The sequence below is a fragment of the Herpailurus yagouaroundi genome, unplaced genomic scaffold (assembly GCF_014898765.1).
Source record: "Herpailurus yagouaroundi ecotype Mexico unplaced genomic scaffold, PumYag 182, whole genome shotgun sequence".
In the NCBI taxonomy this organism is placed as follows: domain Eukaryota; kingdom Metazoa; phylum Chordata; class Mammalia; order Carnivora; family Felidae; genus Herpailurus; species Herpailurus yagouaroundi.
This window is the reverse complement of record NW_024412413.1, coordinates 50033213-50045769: the sequence shown is the minus strand read 5'-3', so window position 1 is coordinate 50045769 and position 12557 is coordinate 50033213. Positions and strand designations below refer to the sequence as shown.

Below are 12557 nucleotides of genomic sequence, written 5' to 3'. Positions count from 1 at the left end.
GGGGGGGTGGGAAGGGGGGCAGGGACACATACTATAGGTCAGTATTAAAATATTACTCTAGGGGCGCCTGGGTGGCCCAGTCGGTTGGGCGTCCGACTTCAGCCAGGTCACGATCTCGCGGTCCGTGAGTTCCAGCCCCGCGTCAGGCTCTGGGCTGATGGCTCGGAGCCTGGAGCCTGTTTCCGATTCTGTGTCTCCCTCTCTCTCTGCCCCTCCCCCGTTCATGCTCTGTCTCTCTCTGTCCCCCAAAAATAAATAAACGTTAAAAAAAATTTTTTTAAAATAAAATATTACTCTATTATTATAGCATGGCAAAAGTGTACTATTGAAAGCAAAATAATTACTTGGAGACTTAAAAAAAAAAAAAAAAGGCTTTCCTGAAAGGGGATATTTGAACAAAGTGTTAGTGATGAGTAGACCGAAAAACTGACATTATAAAATATGGGCATTCTGACCTTTATGTATCTCAAGTCTCCGCAGATCATCGAAATTGGTGAAAGGAGTAAGCTGACAGTTCATAATCTGGAATATTGAGATCGTAAATAATATTGGAAACTATATGTCAAGTCTGTTTTCTAGCAAGCCTGGAATTTTCTGACATTGACACCAAAGCCTGTTAATTTGGGGAGCTGTGGTTTCCCTTGGTCACAGGCTCTTCAGAAGTTAAGAGATCTGCCCGAATATCCTCCTTCTCTGGATTTAGTAACGGTGCCTTTATAGAGTCGGTGAGAAATTTTAAGTCTGGACCGATTAGTTAATTTCTACACTGGAAACAGAACTCCCTTTATAACAAAGTTGACTTTAGGAGAAAGAAATAATGAAGCCTAGATTTTGAGCGAGTTGAGCTGGGAGAAGAGGGAAAGTTCTGATGTCTGTTCTGAGTCCATGGCTAAAAAAAATCAGATTTGCATAATACCCAAGTGTCATGGCATGCCTGGCATGGTGCTATGTGCCTGCATATTAGAGGGGCTAGTCACATGGGCATGGGTGGCCCATTCATTGTTGGACTTCAGAGAGACGTAGTGGTTCTCCAGGGAAGCCTGGAAAAGCTAAGAAGTTATAACCACTTCCACGAAAGGTTTACTCCTGTGGGTCCAAAACTTTGGCTGATGGGGAAATGGGACTGTCTAGAACACCAAATAGATGGTAAGAGGGAGAAGGAAGAAAGTAAGTGGTCGTGTCTTCCTGCCTGTGTGAACTGGCAGGCTGTCCATAGTGTCCATGCAAACATCTGCAACTTGCTTGCTGTGTGTTAGACACAGTCCTGAGTGCTAAGGTAGTCAATGCTTAGTCCTTACGCATGGGTGGCAGGAGGGGAAAACAAACAACTTTACTGGTTTGCAATGGCACCACGATGGAGGTATAAACAGGGTCTTGTAGGAGCGTGGAGGTGAATGACTCCAGACTCCCTGGAGGAGATAAAGGGAAAGCAACTTCTGAGCTGCAGTTTAAAGAACAAATAGGCATTATCTAGAGGTCAAGGGGGACTTTATTAGAGGCAGAAAGAAGCGAGAGCGTAGGTGAAGCACAGAGACCCGAGGGAACCTGGCACATTTCGAGAAACTTCTAAGTAGTTCTGTGTGCTACTAGTTGAGCTCGTGGCGAGAGACTGGAAGATGAGAAATTGTCTAAACTCAACCCATGAGAGACTGGTGAAATCTACAGGGAAAGGATCCATGGCAATTTAGATATATTTGTGAAATATATTTGTAGATATATATTTGAAATGAATTTGATGAAGGCAGCCAGCCTCTCAGTTTACTTTTATGTAGTCTTACTGTCAGGTTAGCACATGGCTGTCTCATTTTGAGGACAGGATGCAGGAAGTTGAAAGATAATCGCCAACTCGATTGCATCAAAACCTTGTATGTCTTGGTCACATGTCTGACTTCCATGGATTTATCGTTAAACACAATGATGTTCTGCAAATATGCAGCTGGCAAATAGCTGAAAGATGAACGGGAAGTTTACCCAAAACTGCTCGATTGTCGAGGCAACCCTGATTTCATCGTGAGAGAGGAAAAGGAAAAAAAAGAGGAGGACAGGACGGACTGTAAAGATTCCAAGAATTTGGTTGTGTGCCAGTGAAGCACTTCGATTTTTTGGATACTTATCAACATTGCACTTCTGACCCCAAAGGTGGATTGAATGCGAGGCTGGGATGCTGAACTGTTGTTGAGGGTGTGTGGGCAGAGTTCCTGCCGTAAGAAATTTACCAGTAACAAAGGGTAATTCTCTTTCTGGCCAGCAGCTTTGGAAAGAGTTCCGAGGTGGTGACTGACTGTCAAGTAACCCTCCTGAGTATCATGTGTCATGAGATACACTGTAAAGAGACAGAACCCAGGAAAGGATGAGGCTTCTTTGTATCCACTTTTCTAACGGACCACCACACTTTTCCTTTCAGTTTATGGGTTGCTTGGGAAGCCCAATTCAGACAACATAGTCAACTTTTGGGGAATAGAAATAAATCTTCTAGAGGTTCCTCACAGTGCTTTTTACAGGGCAAGCCCTCAGGAAAAGTTGAATTAAAAAAAAAAAAAAAAAAAAAAAGGCCTGACATATTTCAATGCCATGTTCAAACCTGCCATCTTTCAAAATAGGCCATCAGGTATCACCAACAAATCACTTTTATCGGTTATGAAGGAGAGGTCCCTTCCAATTCTAAAATCTGAAACCTGTTTCATATTCTGTGCTTTGTGAATAAGCATAATGTATATTCAGAAAAGAAGTCAACAATTCCTGGCTACTTCAGGATGCTGGTGAGTTGTATAAGCTGTAAAACTCCCCCAAAGTCAGGATGGTGGGGCAGAATGGGAGAACAGTTTCAGGGAGAACAGATGACTCATGAGAATTAGCCTTAGAGTCCCCCTCTTTGTGTGACTGAAGCTTGGATTTGGGACTATGAAGTGGTTGGACTAAAATACTTCTTATTCTACAGTTTTATGATTTTTTTCCCCCCCCCCCCCCCGCATGAGGATATTGATGGAGAAGACATGGTGACCAAAATAAAATTGTGTTTTAAAACAATATTTTAAAGAGTTACACTATGAGCCTTTGTTGATATGTAAGCTAAACCTTGAGATATGAAGACTGATGGGATCTTGTGCAGAGTGAGTCAAGCATTTCAATTCATTCGGCTGTATTTGTGCCAAATGTGTGCATAACTCCAACACCAGCTAGCCTGGGAAGAAGAGTTAATCTGGAAAAATTCTTAAAACATTCATAATGTTTTAAAATCCTTGGCACGGTTTTGCCAAATTCTGAGACTTAAAAAGCAAAGATAAGGATGATTACTTTCGATGCCAAGCATGGAAATCCTTCCTTCGGTATCTCTTTGTGCTCCTGGAGTGCAATTGACTCTTGCAAAATGGGATCTCGTATCTCTTTACTAATGAGAATGCAGACCTTCTCTGGGGACTGGCAACTGGAAAGACTCACCACTCATAGGCTTGATGTTATCTCTCGCTCTCAAATAACAGACGCTGGCGTTCTGAACATTTGCCTCTTAGCTTTCTTGGTTGCCCAACATTATGCTAATTCACCTGGAACGTGATGTAAGTATGTCTCTTCAGTGACTGCAGGGTCTTCACCTTTCTTGAGAAGTGAAGAAAATTCTCTTCCCGGAAGCCTGATATCCTTTTTGTGTGTTCTTGGTCTTTCCTTCCAGGAGATGGCGATAGAACATCATAAATATCAAATTACAATATGCAAGGGTTTGGCCCCCTCAAGGCCTCCCATTCTAGAGCCTACACTAGTGTGGATAATTATTCAGGATTGGAGCCCTGTGTGAGCTATTTCATTGCAAAATAGGCTCTCGTATCTCTTTGCTAATGAGAACCCAGGCCTTCTCTGGGGACTGGCAACTCTACAGACTGTTCAAGTTGGTATTTGGCCGGCCTCCCTTCTCCGCTTAGGATACAGGCAAGCAAAAGAAACAAAAGGATATTTGCCAAGAAACCATTTCACATGACCTTGGTTGGGAATGGAAATTCTGCATCCTGCTTGTCCATCCACCAGCGAACTTCTGGTTTCCTTATTAGAAGGGAGAAATTATTCTGAGGTCTATCATCGGTAGCTGCCTGTCTAAAATTAGCGACCTTTCAGAGTGATCTACTTTGAAAATATCAATTGTTTGATTACCTTGGAGGTTTTATTAAAATAAAAATTCCTGATTTAGCAAAACAACTCCAAGAAAAATTGGAATAGGTGAGCAAAAGGGAATCCAATGGAGAATGAAGTACAAGAATCTAGAAGGGGAAGAAAAAGAATCTAGAAGGGGAGAGACGTTGGGCATCTAGAGGCCAGCTCCCAAGGGCAGCTTGGCAACTAAGGATAGGGACTTTCCGTAGGGTGGCCCCGAATGCTTTTTTCTAAGTGTATTTATTTTGAGACAGAGAGAGAGAGAGAGAGCACGAGTAGGAGAGGGGAGAGACAGAAGGAGAGACAGGGTCCCAAGCAGGCTCTGTGCTGTCAGGGCAGAGTCCTATGCAAGGCTCGAACTCACAAACTGTGAGATCATGACCTAAGTGGAAAGCAAAAGTCGGTCGCTTAACTGACTCAGCCACCCAGGCGTCCCCTGAATACTCTTCTATTCACAAAAAAATAGAACCATACTGCAGTACTCCATAATTGAAGAGTGGCAAAGATAAATGCTCCTTTCTTTCTTTTTTTTTTTTTTTAAACGTTTATTTATTTTTGGGACAGAGAGAGACAGAGCATGAACAGGGGAGGGGCAGAGAGAGAGGGAGACACAGAATCGGAAACAGGCTCCAGGCTCTGAGCCATCAGCCCAGAGCCCGACTAGGGGCTCGAACTCACGGACCGCGAGATCATGACCTGGCTGAAGTCGGACGCTTAACCGACTGCGCCACCCAGGCGCCCCTAAATGCTCCTTTCCAGACCAGTATTTTTGTAACTGCTCTTTTACTGACAAGAAGGGTTCTAAGATTGATTAATTTCTTTTAACATATATATAAGTGACCACCAAGTGTCTACTCAATTTATTCATGACACACACATTTTTGAGCTCCTGCTCTAAGCTGGGTCCTGTGTTAGGAAGTAGGAATGCAAGCCTAATTAAATTTGGGTACGCACATATAAAGGAGACAAAGTACTGCTGTCTCAAGATGTTTGCTGTCTCGTAGATGAACAAGTGAACCGACATCGGTAAATAGTACTTTCTAAAATACATGGATTTTTCCGCTTTCAGGGGTCATCTAGGCCAGCTGTGTGCTAGACTGGGAAGCTGGGAAAATATCATAACAGCAAATCCCCGGTTTTAAGCCCTGTCTTATCATTCACTAACTGTATGACCTTGGGCAAATTCTTGAAAGTCTCTAAACTTTAGTTTCCTCATGGGAAGTGGGAATAATAATACTCGATGTGGGAATCGGATGAAATAACGTCAAGTCCAGCGTTTGGTATGGTACTTGGTTCAGATTCAGTAAGTGGTAGCTACGGTGATCATTTCTGCTTGTCTCCCTTTGGCTGGCTCCCTTCCCACTAGTGAGGGCTTGGTGCCCTCTGCTTGCTTGTTGCTGTGATCCTTAGGGAAACACCCCCCACCCCCCGGCCTTTTCAAAGTTGCATGCACACTGTGGTGCGTCCTGTAGGCCTGCTGTCTCCAGAGGCATAGGGTTCTATATCTAGAACTTATCTCAGACTCCCAGTCCCTGTCTGATACCATCCAGCTAATCTGATGAACTAGCCTGTGCCTAAGAGATCTAGGATAAATGTCACCTTTTAGCTTGTATTAAGGAGGGCTGCTGGGGCACCTAGGTGGCTCAGTCGGTTAAGGGCCCAACTCTTGCCTTCAACTCAGGTCATGATCTCACAGTTTGTGGGTTTGAGCCCCACACTGGGCTCTGCGCTGGCGGTGTGGAGCCTGCTGGGATTCTCTCTCTCCTTCCCTCTTGTGCACCTCCCTCACTAGCTCCTCTCTCTCAAAATAGAAAAATAAAAACTTAAAAAAAAAAAAAAGGAGTTTGTTTCTGCTGAGACAAACTGTTAGTGTACGTTCTCAGGCTTTGTGACATTTTTTTTTCCTGAGGAGGGATGTGTGTGGTCCTGGAACCGTTTTAATTCTGTTTCTGGCGTTAGGTAGGACAGCCCATGTATTCGTTATAACATGTTTATGGAGTGGCTCTTTATTTCTAGATGCTGGGTATACAATGGGGGACAAAGCGGACACTGGTGTCTCACTGAATTTGGAGAGAAAAGCAGGACCCAGACATTACACCGACAGACCCGAAAAAAATATCTACAGATTATTGTTGGAGGTAATCCACTACCGTGAAGAAACCAATAGGAGACAAAGGAGCCCGGATTCTCATTCAGACTGCGGGAGTGTGTTAATTTCTTAGGGCTGCTGTAACCAAGCACCAAGAACAGAGAGGCTGAAACAACAGAAATTTGTTATTTCACGCTTCTGGAGGCTACCACTGTGAGATCAAGGCTTCAGTAGGATTGGTTCCCTTTGAGGGTCATGAGGAGAATCTGTTCGGTGCATCTCTCCTGTCTCCTGGTGGTTGGCTAGCCATCCTTGTGTCGCTTGGCTTCTGGAAGCATCACCCTGATCCCTTCACGTGGTGCACATTTGTGTCCAAATTTCCCCTTTTTATAAGGACACTAGTCATATTGGATCAGGAACTCACCCTACTCTAATATGACCTCATCACACCCAAGAGATAGGGCAGGAGGCTTTTCTTTTAAACCATTTGTAGTTGGCCATTAATGTAACCCTCTAGCTTGGTCTTTCTAATCACAGGGCAGAGAATGGAGATCTGGCCAGTGTGACAGATTCATGTAATTTTCTGTCATGTCAGCGTTGTGCAGTAACTGTAGAAACTAAGGAAAGTATCACCTGAGTGTTCACTTATTCATTCATTCAACCAGTGCTATAGGCCAGCACGGTGCCAGCCGATGGCCATCCACTCAAGTGATAGGAAAGGTATTTAATCACAATTGATGGCAAGGCACCAACCCAAATTGACCACATCAGTAAACAGCTGGTATGGGCCCCCAGTGGCAAATGTATGGGGTACCAGCCATGACTATAATAGTCAACACACAGCAACTATCCTAAGTCCCGTGAAGCCGGCAGCTGACTAACAGAAACATGCCATGTGCGTGTGTGTAATGCGAAATTCTCCAAAGGCTACGTTAAAAAGGAGCAAGAAACCAGTGAAGTTAATCTTAGTCTATTTTATGAATCCCAGTACATCAAACCTCTCTTTTCAACCTGCAACCAATATAAAGATTAAGAATGCAATATATTACATTCTGTTTTAAGACTTAGTCTTCAGTATCTGGTGTGCCATTTAATACACTTAGAGCACATCTTAACGCGGATGAGCCACATTTCAAGTGCTCAACAGCGACATGTGGTTAGTGGCTACCATGTTGAACAGCACCGACCCACGGGGTGAATGCAGGGGGCTAGCTCTCACTTACAAAGAGATCTAGATAAGAAAAAAGGTCCTCTGAGGGCACAAAAATATATATACCAGAGGGAGCACGCAGTGGGAGGAAGATGTTAAAATACTAAATGAATATATTTTTCATTTCTTTTTCCTCCAACTTGAAATCATGTTTTCCTACAGCCTTTCTGTCAGTATGATTCCCCAGAAAGCAGTGAATATAAATAACACTTTGGGGAGAAGGAAATAATCTGGGGCAAGTCTCCATCAAATAAGACAAAGAAGTAAAAGCAGATGTTTCTGATCTAAGGAGGAGACAAGTAGACAGCAGAGAGGATGAGACGAAGGGGGTAGAGTGAGATATCGGTGTCTGTGCTTTCTCCTCCTCTCTTAGGGCTGAGGGGTGAGGTATACACACACCCATGTAAGCATGAGGGGACATAATGGAATTGAAGGTAGTGGCCTGCTTCCATGGGAATAGCCTAGGGAAGGATGCAAGCTTCTAGACACCCTGTATTTAAGTGGACACCATATCCAAAAAAGGAGAAAAGGCAGTAAAGTGGAATGGGGTGGGGGACAGGGAGAGAAAGAGAGTGAGACAGAGACAGCCTGAGGCCATGGGGAACCACAGCCTTCAGGAGACCTCAGAGCACCTGTGTGCCCTGATGAAGGGACTTGGAGGTGCTCAGAAGCCAGAGAACCACAGAGGTTTGGGGTCAGAGAAACAGGTGCAGAATTTGAGGACCTGTCTTAACTGGAGGCAAACAGTTGGGATCATAGACTGTAGCCTATTGAGACATCGGCTCAATGCCCCTTAAGGCTTGGAGGGAGACAAGGGACCTCAGAGGATGTTGTGGAGGCCCACAGAAGATCAGCCATTCTTCAAACACCCGGAAAACCTGGAGCACATGCCGATAACCATTGTTGAGGTGTGTTTGCATTGGTCAGGGTCTAGTCAGGAAGGCAGAACCCACCACAGGTAGTAGAGGGTATTTATTAGGGACACTGGTTAGAGAGGTGTTGGGAGAGTTTAAAAGGGGAAAGGGTGAGGCAATCCTGCAATTCACAAAGGCAGGAAGCCACCATTTCTTCCAGGGCCTCACTAGTGCCCTGTAGGGAGGATGTCAACCCAACTACTCAGTATTTCTCTGGCTGGTTGGCAGGGAGCAAGAGAAGGAGAACGGAGGTGTTTGAAGAATAGGAGAGGTTGATAAAAAGAAGTGAGAGTGAATGCAAGGTGTGAGCTGGTTGTTACATCAGGGCGGGTAGTAGCAGCCATGGAAACTCTTTCGGAACAGCAGCCAAGGGGGCGTGGTCTTGGAGCAGGCTCTCGGCTTGCTTAAGTGTGGGGTGGCCCTGCCCTTGAGGTGCCACTCCACCCCGGGGAGCTGAGGACTTGGGCTCAGTGCTCTCCGCTTATCTCAAGTGTATCTCAAGTGTGATGGAGAGCCAGCTGTGTTTGTTCACGTTTCTAGGAGCCAAGCTACCTGGGAGGCCATTCTTGCCAGTCAAACTACCTAGGGGGTCTGGCAGCAGCATTTCCGAAGATGCTGTGGATGTTGGCAATTCTTATTCTAAAACACTTGTTCCCAGAGGCTACCAGTGAGGCTCTAATTGAGGGAGGGCGTGAAGAAGCTTTGAGGAAAAATTCTCACTGTGCTTTAGAGGAGACTGTGCTTATCACTGGGAAATATCACTGGGGGTGATATTTTAAGAGGAAACGCTGGAGTCTAAAATTCTGGTTTCCCAGTGATATCCTCACCCAACTTCATCTGAAGGGAAAACAATTCTGAGCAAAGGTCATCTGGTACTTTTGGAGGAAACTTTTGATGATTTTATTTTCTGCTTTGAGCTATAAGGATTAGAAGGGGGAAAAAAACCCATTAGACACAAGAGAAACAAAAAAGAAATAGTTTCATACATGGTAATAGATATTTCCCACCACACTGATATGAAAATACTGTCTCTGGCACTTTCAAAGCCAAGGTCAAAGATTTTATTTCAAGGAAAAATGATAAATGATTCAGACATCATTCAGCTAATAGATTCTCTATGTCTTTCCATTTCTTCCCCTGTCTGTGCTTTTCTTTTCTCATTAAGATCTCCACCAGTGTTGGAGTCATCATAATTATGTTCTAGTATCTGTAAAACTGGTTGGCTTTCTTGTTTATCAATATCTTTGATGAAATATTTGAGGTAAGACAGGTTGAGAAAGATGACAGAAAGTAACATCTAGGTTCATAGATGATCTATGATCCTAATGTAAACAATTCCCAGTTTCTGCAAGTCGAATTACTTTTGCAATTTGTAACGCAATGGGTTTTTTCTTATATGAAGAAGAATATTCCTTTGTCACAAATTCCGACTTTAGGGGGAAAAAAACGTTAAAGTTATTGAACTATTACAGTTATTACAGTTTTGTGAAATAAAACTTTGGTTTTGGTACTTTGCACTGATCTTTCTTGGAGTCAGAGTGATGGTGCTAAGGGAGGAAAAAGTATAGCCAAAGGGTCTCCAGGAGAAAAAGCGCCCACAGTGTAAGAGTCATCTCCCCCCAAAGAAGCGACACTTAGGAATGACCACCTTGGCCATTGTGCCAATAAGGGCTCCCGTTAATACAATAATTTAAAGGGTATGGGTGCCAAGCCTGTCCTCACCCTAAATGCCTCTCCTATACAACAGGATTTCTTCTGTTTGATTTGCTGCCTGAAATTCTGCCAATGTGTTCTTTTGAATGAACACTCTGGGCTTCCTTTTAAAATGCAAATATCTCTAGATGGGTTAGGCAGTTACTGCCAAATAAGAATTGATTTAACTGGATTGCTTTCCAGCAACCTAAGCCTTCTTGGAGATTATAATGCACATCAGGGAAGGACAGGATTTTGGAGTTTCTGTGCGTGGAGTAGGGGAAGGGGAAGATTGCCAAGATACATTTAGGCAGCATGAAAGAGCAAGGAAGGCAGTTGACTTATGGGAAATTTTGCCCAGAACTTAGCCTGTTGCCTCTTCAAACTTTACTTCCAGAAAGAATATCCCTGATTTGCAGAACAAATAAAAACTTCTTTGGGACTCCCATTTTCAGTTGACTGAATAAATATTTTTGAAGCCACCATGAAGGGCTAAGATAATGAGTGAGGCGATATTGGCATTTCATGAGCACCTATTACGTGACATGAGATTTGCATATATTATTTTACTTCATCTCCTCAGAACCCATTTGGCAGGTGATAAAACCTAAACCCAGAGAATGTTCAGCCACGGGGTGGGGAGTGGCAGAGCTGGAATTCGAATCTACTTCCCCATGTCCTCCACGAGGCTGAACTCTTAGGTATCAAATTTCTGAATTTTTATTTGGTCTGTGTGTCTAGAAGAGAGCTAACGGGATTTTTTTTTTTTTTTGGCTTGGTCATAAAACACGTGTATATCTATTTTTATTAAATATACTATCAAAAGCTTTCCATAGTGTTTAAGCCAATTTTCACTCCCACTAACAGGGTAGGAGAGTTCCAGTTGCTCCACATCCTTGCAAATACATGGGATTGTCAGTGTTTATTTTTAAATTCAGATATAATTGACTTTTTTTTATCCTATATTTGTTTCAGGTGTACAACATGATTTATTGCAAAATGATTACCACAATAAGTCTGGTTAACACCCATCACCACACGTAGTTACGGTTATTTTCCCGGAATCTTCTTTTTATAGAATGTGTAGAGCTTTTCTAGAAAAAAACACCGAGTAATTACATGAGGGGGAAATACGAAAGGAAATCTGATACCAGGTCTTGTATGTCTCCCTAGGGCAAAATTATCTCCTGTCATAATGTTAGAAGATTTAGATGCAAATAACCTGAGCATGGGACATGAGCTCTCACAGCTCATGGACATACGTGCTGCCACTTAGAAGCATTGAGGACATTCTGTTAAAATATTGAAGAATATATATATTGTTACAAGCAAAAATATATTTAATGAAGTTGTAATGCCGTGTGAAGAATCCATATTTCAGAACAAGCCTGGCAGAAGAGTAATACTTTCTTTTAATTGAAGTAATTTTTTACTTTTTCATGATAATTTTAACGTGTCAGTACACAATAGGAATAACTTTATTCCCTGGCTAATTGGAATGTGTGATTCTGAAAGAGGCATAGATCATCTTAATTAGAAATAAGGTTTATGATGTTGAGATAATGGCATTTGGTTTAGTAATTTGGAGCAAGGTAATTTAGAATGGAAACAGAAGCTTGACCCTGGCTTGCTTCCGGTTCAGGTCTGTTGGTGCACATGGTTTATTCGCCTTCCAAATGAAGCTCCGCTCTGCAGAGCCTGGGCCAGGCCAAGGCAAGACCTTGCAGGAAAGAGGTAGTGGTCCTGTTGCTGAGTCCTCCCTTCTCCTTCGCACCTGCTTCATAAGTATCCCGGGCCTTCAAGGAATCTGTGAGTCTGCCAGTCACTGACATTCGGGGTACACCCTCTTCCTCCTCTTCCTCCTCCGCCTCTCATCCACTCAACTTAAACTCTAACACAGGTATGCTGCTCCTACCTAGTTTGTTTTTTTTTTTTTTTTATGAAATTTATTGTCAAATTGGTTTCCATACAACACCCAGTGCTCATCCCAAAAGGTGCCCTCCTCAATACCCATCACCCACCCTCTCCTCCCTCCCACCCCCCCTCAACCCTCAGTTTGCTCTCAGTTCTCAACAGTCTCTTATGCTTTGGCTCTCTCCCACTCTAACCTCTTTTTTTTTTTTTCCCCCCTCCCCCATGGGTTCCTGTTAAGTTTCTCAGGATCCACATAAGAGTGAAACCATATGGTATCTGTCTTTCTCTGTATGACTTATTTCACTTAGCATCACACTCTCCAGTTCCATCCACGTTGCTACAAAAGGCCATATTTCATTTTTTCTCATTGCCACGTAGTATTCCATAGTGTATAGAAACCACAATTTCTTTATCCATTCATCAGTTGATGGACATTTAGGCTCTTTCCATAATGTGGCTATTGTTGAGAGTGCTGCTATGAACATTGGGGTACAAGTGCCCCTATGCATCAGTACTCCTGTGTCCCTTGGATAAATTCCTAGCAGTGCTATTGCTGGGTCATAGGGTAGGTCTATTTTTAATTTTCTGAGGAACCTCC

General features: G+C 43.3%; 1 long non-coding RNA gene across 3 annotated transcripts in view; it reads right to left on the bottom strand.

Moving 5' to 3' along the window:
- The window catches only part of LOC121040791 (uncharacterized), a 141570-nt gene that overhangs the window by 86900 nt on the left and 42113 nt on the right, over nt 1-12557 (bottom strand). The gene's annotated exons all lie outside the window — the stretch shown is intronic.